Below are 12,263 nucleotides of genomic sequence, written 5' to 3'. Positions count from 1 at the left end.
CATAAAAGCCCTCCAGGAGTTATTGTCTTTGGCCATAAATTAGAGCATGTGTGAGGCAACTTCAACTTAATCCTGGCAGCTCCAAGGATCAGGGGAGCATAGAAGATATAGCTTCTTTTAAAGTCTACACCATCAACTCCTTGGCCAGTTCCAAAGGCTAGGCCCATAGGGTAGACGCAACCCCAGAGTTAATTCTCACAGTCAGAAATATTTGCCATTTATTTGTTCGTATTGTGGCTGCTATAAAGACTGTGTAGACTGTGGCTCCATGAAATGTTAACGTTTTGTTGGGAATGAGTCTTTTGTACAGATTCCTTTCCCACTACCCCTCCCACCCCAATTAAAATAGCTATCATCCTAACCATCTCTTCCACCTACAGTAGAGCTAGACCATAGCTGTACAGTTTCGAATGTCTGCTAAGGAGACTAACAAGGGGAGAATTGACTAAAATTCTCTATAAAGACAATGTCTAAGAGCAAGTTAAAAATGAGCCCTCTGAAGCTCCTAACCCAGCTTATTCCAGCTCTCACTTTGTGGTTTGTTTACACCCCCACCAACTTTCCAGGATAATCATGCACCTGTTGCTAGGTAGTCTGGATAAACCAGCAGGGATATAGTCCAGCTTAGTTGTGGGCAGCAGCTATAGGGCTTCCGGCCACTGGAGGCAGAGTTATTAACCCTAATCTTGGCAGGCCCTTTGGGTCAGGTCCATTCCCTTTTTCACATATGACATTTTTGAGAAAGTGAAGGTTTTAAACACTCAAAGGTCCAGATCCACAAAGAAGTTTAGGCTCCTAACTTCCATTGATTTTGGTGGAAGTTAGGAGTCTAAACACCTTTGTAGTTCTGGGCCAAAACGTTTAGCCTCACTGCCTGTCGAGGTCATGTTTGTTTTGTATAGCAAAAGGGGAGGGGGGAAGAAGGAGGGAGGGAGGGAGGGAGGAAGACTTAAGAACAAACACAGCCTGAAACTAGGATCAGTTGGTATCGTTTACTCAGCAAAAGATACATAAAAATATAACCCCTTCAAAATCAATCCAATCACAACTGATGAAATTTAAAACAATTGTTGATATTAAAACCCCAATTCACCCTCAGAGTGACTGGCTAATACTAAAGCAGAGAGATGGTGATTAAGGGACAAGACTAGGCTTCAGAGGATCAGGGTTCAGTTACCAGCTCTGATGTTGGTTTCCTGTGTGACCACAGGTAAGTCATTTAATCATAAAGCTCCCTATTTAGGAAATGGGAACAATAATATTTCCTTTCTACCATATTCTTCTTCTTTATTTTTGTTTTTTTTGTTTACATTGTAAACTCTTTGGAGAAGGGACAGTCTCTCACTATGTGTATGTACAGTGCCTAACACGGTGTCCTCAGTTTGGTCCTTTAGCTACCATAATCCATGTTATTACAACTGAGTACTTATTAACAGTGAGCAGCCAAACAAGAGCACAGTAATATAAGCAGACTGGAAATTAACCATTGTATTTGTTGATGAAAGAGTAAAAACCTCCTCCTGCCTCATCATGAAGGGGCTATGGGTCTTTATTCATGCTAATGTGAGGCTGAACTGTGCTGAGAGGGCACCTCTAGTATAAAGTGCTTCAGGAAACTATAATTTACTTCTCTTTCCCTGTCCCTCCTCTTACTAATGCTTGGTTTTTGTAGTGCACAGGGAGAGCAGGGCTGTTAGCAGACACTGTAAACTCTTGATAAAGAAAATTAACATGGTAAAGGCGGGGGGGGGGGAGGGGGGGAGGGAGAGAAGAGGGGAGAGAAGAAGAGCTTCCAAAACTGCTTGTTCAGCAGGGATTTTCAATCAAGCTGCAGATTTAGCTCATGTAAATCTGACTGTCATCAGACTATCAGCTTTTTTTGGGTCAACAACATACAGCTGTGCAGACCTGCTAACAATATAGTCAGTGAATATATCTCCTGTCAGAGTTTGAAAATGGTTGGTGAGCAGGCTGCTAGCTTTTCTTCTTGGAGGCATTTAAAACAATTATACTGCACGTTCTGTATATTCTCAGAACACTAGATAAGTCAAGCAGTGCCCACATTTTAGGAAATAAACTCTTTGGCCCTTCCAAAAACCAGCAACATTGGGGAAAATGATATTTTTTAAAGCCTGCTTGATAACTAGAAAACCCTAACAATGAAATACATCTTTTAAAATACATATTCCTTTCCAATAATTTAATAAACTGTGCTGCCATCTCATCAAGAATCAGGATGGTTGCCTTGGTGACAAAGATTATCCTTGCTGCTGCTTGATTCTGTCATTTTTCTAAACATGAATTCATAATATTGAGGATTTATTAACGGTATGTCACATTGATCGAGATAAATTGTGTGCTTTAAACTGGCCATGTACGTCTTCTATGATATTACAGCTGCTTTGTCAACTCAGAAATAAGATATGATGTAATTACTAGAAAATTAAAGCTATTTGTCATAAAGCGTAAGACACAGAATATCAAAACTGCAGAGGAAAAATCCTCAATAGAAAAATCTGATGTTCCCTATTTTAAATATTTGGGGTTAGTTAGTTGTTACCATTTTATGGCTTGTAAATTAATCAAATTCAATCAACATAGAAATGTATCCTTGTTTCTGCTGGTAACATTTAACTTGTAATGTGCAGAAATAATGTATTCTAGAGTGTCGTATTTTCTGCTGGCTCTAACTGCTTACAGAGATTTGGGAAAAAATCCTAGTGAAGGCAAAGTTTGCAAGTTCAGAGTGTATTTTATATATTCAATTTCTTTAAGGATTTTGCATGATGTGTTGTGTCATAAGTGTTGCTGTAGGTTAGATAATCCGCTCAGAAATCTTGAATGTTTCTGGTGGGGAGTTATCTGAGTTATATAGTTTGTTCAGAAATACTCATGTCAGATTGGATCTGCCCCCGATATGTCATGGGGTCAGTTTAGGTTATCTGCTGTATTTACCAGCCTTCCATTGGGTATATGAACATTTTTGAACTAAATTACTATGTGATCCACTAAAACCATTACAAGGGGAAAAACAAACAAACAAGCAGACAAACATAGACTGTATCTGAACATAAGGATTTCCTTAGATTTTGACAGGGACAGAGTGGGGAGGCAAGCTGTGTATTTGAATAATTTGAAGTCAGTGGAGCTATGATAGTTTACACCAACTGAGGATCTCCTAACAGTCCCCAAATGTTTGAACCTGTGTGCATGATTCTGCTAATAGCATACAATTTATCAGTCTATGGGCCAGATTCAGAAATGATATGTGAAGCTACGTAAGATATGCTCTTCTTACACTCCTCTAGAGCTGACTCACATCTACATACACATGCTGGCTCAGATCTACAAAGGGATTTAGGCTTGTATGGTCCAGTTTTAGGTATCACTGTAATCCACAACCACCCCATTCAGCTGCCACCTAATTCTGTAGGTGTCTAAACTCACTTTTGATGTGGCTTTAAACAGGTTGTGACTTTATCATTAGATGGGACTACCTGGCAGATAAAAGTGCACTGTGCAGGTAACTCCAAGTTCATTCAATAACCACTTCCACCACCGCCCAATTTTTCCATCCAGGTCCCCCAACCAACCCATTATTGGGACCTTACCATCCACCCCCCTTGTAGGAGGGTTAAGGTGGGTTAAGGGTTAAGAAAGGGGAGAACCCCATTGCTCCTCAGTTCCGTTCCTTTAACCAACAGCTCCTTTTTAAATCCTTAACCAAGCCATTTATCTGGTCACTGTATCCCTTCCCTATGGAGTACCTGCACTGGACATCTGCCCTACACTTACATCATGAGTTGCGACATGCAGTCTACCACCCTTCATGCCACATGTCAACAAAGCCCTCCCTAACCCACTATGGAGAAGGTCAATCTGGTGGTAAGGGAAAAATTCCTTCCCAGTCCCCCTAAAAAAGGGATGGTTAGCGCAATGCCCACAGTAGGTCTTGACTAAACCTGATATTTTACCACCTAAAGGGGAGGGAGGGTGAGTGCTGCCTCCGCCTGCTCTGTGTAAAATGGGGCTTCTCTGCACAGGGCTGCCCTTTTAAACCCTTCTGCCCAGCCAGTTTCCAGGAGATGAGTCAGTGTTGCTACGGTGGCCTCTTGTCCCCTTTTGAATCAGTTTGACCACTCTCCCGCGCCCGGCCATAAAGCACTGTTCCCTTCATTCGGCTAGCCAGCCAAATCCCCCTGCCCCCCACTTAAAGGTGCGATGTGGTTATTGGCACCTAAATTTGTGCTGTAAATCTTCCCTGGGCATATAACTTTCTGACTCTGGGCGTGCGCACTGGTGCCTCACTCCAGGGATCCAAATTCCAATCTCAAGCCTAAACCCCAGAGCAACCACAAACTGGGGGGAAATAGGCATTCCTCCACCTATCTTCCCTTCAGGGCCCTGTTGGGTAGTCATGCTCAGAGGTTGCCTAACTCCACACGAAATGACCAGGGAGAGGAGGGGACCTCCCTTAACTTCTAGCCTAGTGGTTAGGGCAGTGGTTCATAAACTTTTTACTAAGGCTGACCCACCAGCTGGGTTTCATCTCTTTTTGTGAACCACCATTACATATATGCATCCTTTACAACCCTAATCCTATCCTGGTGTAGAGGGGAGACCCTAAGTGGAGGGGCAAGAGGGAGGAGTTGGAGAGCGAGCCTGACTAGCACTTACCCCACAGTGGTGCTTCCTGTCCTGCACGACTGGGCCTGGCTCCTCATTCCAGGCATTGAGACCTGGCATACAAGGTTACAGTGGCACTCAGATTTGGCTTGGCCACCTCTTCCTCATAATAGAGGGATTGGCTGGGCTAAACCTGAGTGGTACTGCGGCCTTGTGCACCAGGTCACAATACTTAGTGTGTGGAGCTGGGCCCACCCCTGTAGTTCAGAAGCCACCGCTTAGGGTTGCCAACTGTCTAATCACACAAACACCCCTGCCCTGCCTCCTGCCCTTCCCCTTCTTTGAGGCCCTGCCCTGCTCATTCCTTTCCCCCTCCCTCCGTTGCTTGCTCTCCCTCACCTTCACTCACTTTCACCGGGCTGGGGCAGGAGGGTGGGATGTAGGAGTGGGTATGGGCTCTGGGCTGGGGCTGAGGGGTTTGGAGTGGGAGGGGGCTCCGGGCTGAACTTGGGGCAGAAGATTGGGGTGCAGGAGGGGGTGAGGGGTGCAGGCTCTGGGAGGGAGTTTGGATGCAGGATGGGGCTCCGGGCTGGGGCAGGGGGTTGGAGTGCAAGAGGGGATGTGGGCTCTGGGAGGAAGTTTGGGTGCAGGAGGGAGTTCTAGGGTGGGACACGGGGTTGGGGTGTGTGGGGGGGGGAGGGGTGTGGGCTCCAGATGTGTGATGCTTACCTCGGGCGGCTCCCAGCTGGCAGCGCAGTGGGGCTAAGGCAGGCCCGTGCTGCTCCCGGAAGCAGCTAGCATGTCCCAGCGCTGCCCCTGCCCTGCAGGCACCGCCTCCGCAGCTTCCATAATCCGCAGTTCCCGGCCAATGGGAGCTGTAGAGTTGGCGTTCAGGGTGGGGGTAGTGTGTGGAGCCTTCTTGCCTCTGCTAGGGGCTGCAGGAATGTGCCAGCTGCTTCCAGGAGTGGCATGGAGCCAGAACAAGCAGGGAGCCTGCCTTAGCTCCACTGCACCGCTGGAATTTTGGCGCCTAAAATCTCCCGGTTTGGCTTCAGCAGCTTCTGGGAGATAGAGCCTGATTCCGGGAGACTCCCGGTGAAACCAGGAAGGTTGGCAACCCTACTGCCACAGCAGGGTGGGTTTGCTCTCCAACTACCTCCTCTTGCCCCAGGGCCTCCCCTCTGCACTGGGCTGGGAGACGTGTATGTTTGAACAATTATGGGTTAATCCAGCAACCCTTCTAGAACTTTCCTGTGACCCATTGGTAGGTTCGGGCCTGACGTTTGGGAAACACTGGGTTAGGGTACTCACCTGGGATGTGGAGACCTGGTTCAATTCCTCCTTTTTCGTGATGAGAAGAAAGGATTTGGATACGGTCTACCGCCTCTCAGGTGAGTGCCTTAGCCAGTAGGCTACAAAGTGTTCTCACACTTTCTGTGGCCCAATTAATATTTAATTCAAGTGGAGAAGCTTCAAGAAGAGAGACAGAGGTCCACATCAGAGTATCCCATAGTGTAGTGCAGTGTTTCTCAACTTTTTTGTGCTGGCGATCCCCTTTGGACTTAAAAAAAAAATTGGGACGCCCCCCCAATACTAAGACTTGAAAAAATTGTGACCCCATACCTTAAATATCATTAAGTAAATTATGAATAATACCGGGGCACTAGTGTTAATAAACTAATATTTAAAACCTATGCAAATAATTGAAGGTAAGAAAACAAATTTATGTGCCAGATCAAAGTTTATTTTTACATAGGAAGAAACTATAATTTCACTTTTTACAAATTACAAGACTTACAGAGTCCTTCAATGAAACACTTGTGCTTGTTTTGTACCAGCTTTATGGTGGGTTGAATTGAAGACACACTCAGCAGCAGGTCATTCTCCAAAGATTATTTATTTAGTTGCTTTGGCTTTATCGCAACTGTCGATGGGAATCCCAATTCACATAAATATGATGTTGTGAACAGGATTAAAACTTTCAAAGCTTCAGTTACAAGTTTGGGAAACTCATGCTTCTGTGCCATTCAAAACATGCACATGTCTTTTGAAGGCAATGAACACTGAAGCATTTTATCAGATGAAAGCTCAGTTATCTTGCAGGCTCCATGTGAGTTCGACAGACTCAACTACTCTTCTGTTGAACGGATTAATTATTCACCTCCTGCCAAGTTCTTCGTCATCAGGTGGGAAGTCATCCTGGAGCTGCTTATTAAGTTTAAATATATGTTCAATCATAATGTTTTTAATGTCCACACTCTTGTCATCAGGAATCAGTTTCATGTATTCGCACCTCAGAGGAAATGACTTTAAGTTTTCACTCTGAAGCTGAGCAGACCAGGCTCCAAATTTCTTTCCAAAGATGCGTCTTTCCTTGTCTCCCCACCCAATTATGTGTTTGTGTGGGCCTTGAAAACTCATATCCAACTCATTCACATGACTGAAGACATCTGCTAAGTAAGTCAACTGAAGAAGCCATGATGGGTCACTGAACAATTTAGCAAAAGGAGACCTGTGATCCTGTAGAAACCCAAGTACTTCAGCTCGCAATTCAAAAAGGCTGTTTAACACTTTCCCCCATGAAAGCCCTCTCCCTTCAGTGTGCAAGAGAAGAATTTTATGAAGTGCACCTATTTCACACATAAAACTGCAAACAGGCGAGCTGATAGAGGCCGGCTTTTTATGAAATTCACAACTTTTACAGACTCATCGAGCACCTGACACAACTCAGAAGGCATTCTTTTTGTAGTGAGTGCTTGCCAAGGTAAGAAGCAATGGGTCAAAATGGCATGAGGCATAATGGTTTTTCATCTTGCAACAAGCCCACTGTTTTTGCCAGTCATTGATTTGGCATCATCACTGCATAGAGCAATATGTTTTTCCCAATCTATTTCAATATATTCAGTAGCTTCAACAAACAGGTTAAATAGACATTCACCAGTTGTGTGGCTAGGCAGCGCTTTACAGAAGAGCATGTTTTCCTCAACGGTGGCATCTGAATTATATCAAAAGAAAGCTAAGAACTGTGCTACGGCTGAAACACCTGTTGATTCACCAAACTGAACACCATTTTAACTTTTCTTTCAACTGCTCATGAATGTCATCAGCCATTTCATTAACATGCCTCGAAACAGTATCTTTGATAAAGGAATAGCTTTAAGCTTATTTTCCTCTTCATGGCCAAGCATGCTGGTAAGCATGTCTAATGCCACAGGAAGTATGAGATTCTCACGTATTGTATGTGCCTTACATGTTTGGGTAATACAAGAAGTGACACGAGATATGAAGCTTCAAGAGCATTCTTATTGACATTACTTGTATTCCAAATCAGTGTTTGCTGTCTTTTCAAGATGTTCAGTTTTCCCTTAAAGGACTCAAGAGGTTTGTTCTTTAATTATGGATGTTTACTTTCCAAATGCCAAATTAATTTTAGAATGTTTCATGCTTTCGGCACTTAGCACTTCACCACCCACAACACAATAAGGTTTATTTTTGATTGCTGTAAAACCGTACATTGAATAGCTGGAATCGGATTTTCTGCACTTCATCTTCTTCACTCCTTCATTCTGTGCAGTACTTGGTTGAGCTCTCTTTAAAAATTTATCCATTGCACAAGAAGGCCTCTTTGAAAAGTGTGCATACAGTACTACTTGCTAGCCGTGAAGAACAACAACGTTGTCTGGACAGGAAGCAGCAGTGAGCTCAAGTGGTTCTGTGAAGTCACATGCTTGCCTAAAGCAGGGCCAGCCTTCAACTCTCTGAAGGCCTCACAGAAGGCACATGTGAAGATCTTCAGAGATGGACCCAACATGGGGCGCCGAGGTGTATTGACGCCGAGGTGAGTCGGGGTGGAGGTGGTGCTTCCTCCCTAAGCCCCTGCTGCCTGAAGCCAAAGTCCTGCTGCCGGGACTGAAGCCTGAGCCTGACCACCTGGAACTGAAGCCTGAGCCATACCATGGGGGGTTTGAGCTGTAGCTCAAGCCTCGCCTCGCCTCATGGGGGATGACAGCCTGAACCCCACTGCAGGGCTGACAGCTCGAGCCCGAGCCCTGCTGACCAGAGCTCACAGCCCAGAGCTCGGCCACTGAGGGGCTCACAGCCAGGCTATCTGGGACTGACAGTCCCAATCCCCACTGAGGGGGGCTCAAACATGTAAATTAGCTTCATGGGGCCCCCTGTGGCATGGGGTCATGCCGGCCATGCACTTGCAAAGCCCTTTTGTGATCCCCCAGGTTGAGAAACACTGGTCTAGTGGTTAGAGCACTCACCTGAAAGATGGGAGGTTTCTGTTCACATTCCTTCTCTTTATCAGCCAGAGAGGGGACTTAAACTGGGGTCTTCCATGTCCAGATTGAATACCCTAACCATTAGGCTAAAGGTTATAAGGGTGTCATTACCTCTGCTCCTGGCTGGTGTAGATGGATTTTATAGGGAGACTAAGCACCTAAGTCAGGTTTGTCGATCCCAGTGGTGTTCCAGCAATTTTCTAAGCACTGCAATGCCTAAGTCTCTGTGTGGATCCAGATTGCTCTCCCTTAGTATATCTACACTAGACTTGGAATAAACTTTCAGGGAATTGTCCGCACTAGCCTTTATCAGTGTGTTACCTACTTCTTGTTAACTTGATGAAAAAATGTCCAGTGTAGACAATCCTTACGCGTAAGGAAGTCTCACTTGGTCTAACATGCTGAGGAGTAATCACAAAAGCAAGAAGATGTAAGTTAAATTAGGGTGGATGTTACTTTAACTTATACTTTTTTTCTTCTGTAAACATGATGGGGTAGTTCATCCTTTGTATCCTCTCATGACTAGAGATAGTCCCTCCATGTGAGGACTGAGGGACAGTGATGAGACTGTGTGGAGAGATTTAAATATCTTCTGTCCCTGTTGTCCTTAATTTGTGGATAGATCCAAAGATTTCATGTCTCTAATGGTGTCCATTAACATCTTACATGTACATTAAATTATCAAAAGAACTGTAAAAACAGAGCAAAAAAAGCATATGTTAGAATACACTCAAAGCCATGTGTAAAATTTGTGGACACTAGCAGTGACTGGGAGAAAAATACTGATATAGTCACAGGTAGAAAACAAACCAAACTCCGTTGTAACAGGAGTCTTTAAATTGGGTGATTTCTTTGTAGTCTGATTTTGGAGGCCTATAGAACAACAAAAATGCTATACATACGAAGATGAGAAGTACACGGTCAGAAATGGCTCATTGGGATCTTATGGCCAGTTTATCTTCTTACTCTACATAGATGACTGGTAATGATGCATATCTAGGCCTCTGCTACTCTTTAATAGGTATTTTTACCTCTTTGCTGAAAGAATGAGTGCTGATTTGTATGCAGTAGAGACTGGTGATATAGCACGATTATGCTTTTCTTCTAAACCTGTATTTTAGATGGCAAATACTGCTTGAAATTGACTGATAGGTATTGATTCTCAGCAGTCTGTGGACAAATCTGTGAAGTCGATCAATCTGTTAATGGAATATAGAAATCTATCTTTCCCATTTACCCTATTAAGCAATGCACATGCTTTTATGTCCTAAACCAGTGTCTAGAAGTCATTGGGAAGACTCTCACTGACTTCAGAGAGCAGTAGATTGGGCCCTTACTGTGCAGTAGATGCAGTATGTTTTCCTCTATCTCTATTGGATTAATTTGGTGGTGAGTGATCTTGTAATTGGAAACAGGAAAGCCAGACCTAGCCCTTAAGTAAGGGGATGCACCTCCCATTGACTTTAGTAGGAGCTGCACCTGCTCACATCAGGGATTAATTTGGTCTAGTGTCCGATATCAGTTTCACATTCCAGGAGGTATGCTCATATTACACTAATGCAGACACTCTACATAGTCTTAATGGGTTTACCAGATGTCCACTATGATATCACTTGTTATTTTCCCCCAAGTGTTAGCAACCGGAACCTTGATTTTTGGGGAGACGGGGTTTTTTAAAGTCTATATAATATAAATTTTCTTTGTTTGCCATTACTGTATTTTTGATACATGAGATGAAATCAAGTATAAGGCCTATGGCACTGGTAATAGTACCAAAGTCACCAATGAAATTTTCAACAGAAGAGATGGCACAGTATTTTGTGGGCTGAAAGGAGAGCAGACAATTGCTAAAACATTAAAACAAGCAAGTGTAATCCACACACCTCCTGGGTGTGGTGTTCTGTCCCATCTAGTGGCACTGAGAGAGAGAGAGAGAACGATTAATGAGTCTGCTCTACAGCCTTAGCTAAGAGCCAAATGGCTTTTAGCTCATGCAGTAGAGGCTCATGCACTGAAGTCCCCGGTTCAATCCTGCCTGCCAACTACCAGGGTCTGTTGGTGTTACACAAGCATTCTCCAGTCCAGTTCTTAAATAAGTTAACTTCTAAATGATGTAGACCAGGGATTGGCAACCTTTGGCACACAGCCCATCAGGGAACTCCACTGGCGGGCCGGGATGGTTTGTTTACTTGCAGTGTCCGCAGGTTTGGCTGATCACAGCTCCCACTGGCTGCAGTTCGCTGTTCCAGGCCAATGGGGGCTGCAGGAAGCGGCGCGGGCCAAGAGATGCACTGGCCACCGTTTCCCGCAGCCCCCATTGGCCTGGAACGGCAAACTGTGGCCAGTGGAAGCTGCGATCAGCCGAACCTGCGGATGCTGCAGGTAAACAAACCATCCCGGCCCGCCAGCAGATTTCCCTTCTGACCGCGTGCCAAAGGTTGTCGATCCCTGATGTAGACCATAGGCTCTGACTCTTATTTTTCCTGATGGGTGCTCTATCTTGGCTCTGCCCCAAGGCCCCGCTCCACTCCACCCCTTCCCAGAGGCTCCGCCCTCTCTCCACCTCTTCTCGCCCTGCTCTGCCCCCTCCTCCAGACTCCCCCTGCCCGCCCTTCGCTTGCTCTCTCAGCCCCCTCCCACAAGCCCCCCCCCGTCACTGGTTCCTCTCCGCCCTCCCCAAAGTGCCTCCCTTCGGCCACTGAACAGCTGATTGGCGGCCAGCCCCGGGGCCCTGCTGATCACCTGTGGCTGGTGGTTGCTGAGCATGCCCTATTTTTTTCTGTGGGTGCTTGAGCCCTGGAGTCCAGCACCTATGATATAGACTGTGGAACAGGGCTGTACTTTGTTATTTGAGTTCATGTAGAAATATGCCCGTTTCAAATACAAGTCCTCTAAAAAAGTGGAAGATGCCAATTTTTGGGAAGAAGATATTCTAGTGTAAATACTGGAAAGCACATAAAAGGTAATGTTATGTGGTATATCTGAATTTGTGTTTATTTTCCTGTGGGCAATACAAGTACAATAACAAGATGCCCATAATCTTTAAGATTTGATAGTGTTTGAATAGTTGTAGGATCTGTACATTGAATTATTATAGAAAAGTGATGGAAAAAATGTAATGTAGCCTGTCCTGATTGGGATGTATAAATTAGAATACCATAACCAAACATTCAGCATTAATTGCAGTTTTTAAAAGTTACTTGAAGACAGACAAGTTGAAAATGTTGATACATCTGCACTCTTCGAATTTCCTAACACTGCATTTCACTCTTTCATTCAAAACAATTCTCAAGCAATCAGTTAATAAAATTCATTAGTAAAGCTTGCCAATTATGGTATAATATTATAGGA

General features: G+C 44.6%; 1 protein-coding gene across 36 annotated transcripts in view; it reads left to right on the top strand.

The window, feature by feature from the left end:
- The window catches only part of TRDN (triadin), a 293,769-nt gene that overhangs the window by 67,697 nt on the left and 213,809 nt on the right, over positions 1 to 12,263 (top strand). The window lies entirely within an intron of this gene.

The sequence above is a fragment of the Chrysemys picta genome, chromosome 3 (assembly GCF_011386835.1).
Source record: "Chrysemys picta bellii isolate R12L10 chromosome 3, ASM1138683v2, whole genome shotgun sequence".
In the NCBI taxonomy this organism is placed as follows: Eukaryota; Metazoa; Chordata; order Testudines; family Emydidae; genus Chrysemys; species Chrysemys picta.
Note: the sequence above shows the minus strand (reverse complement) of the source record. Positions and strands in the feature narration are given on the sequence as shown.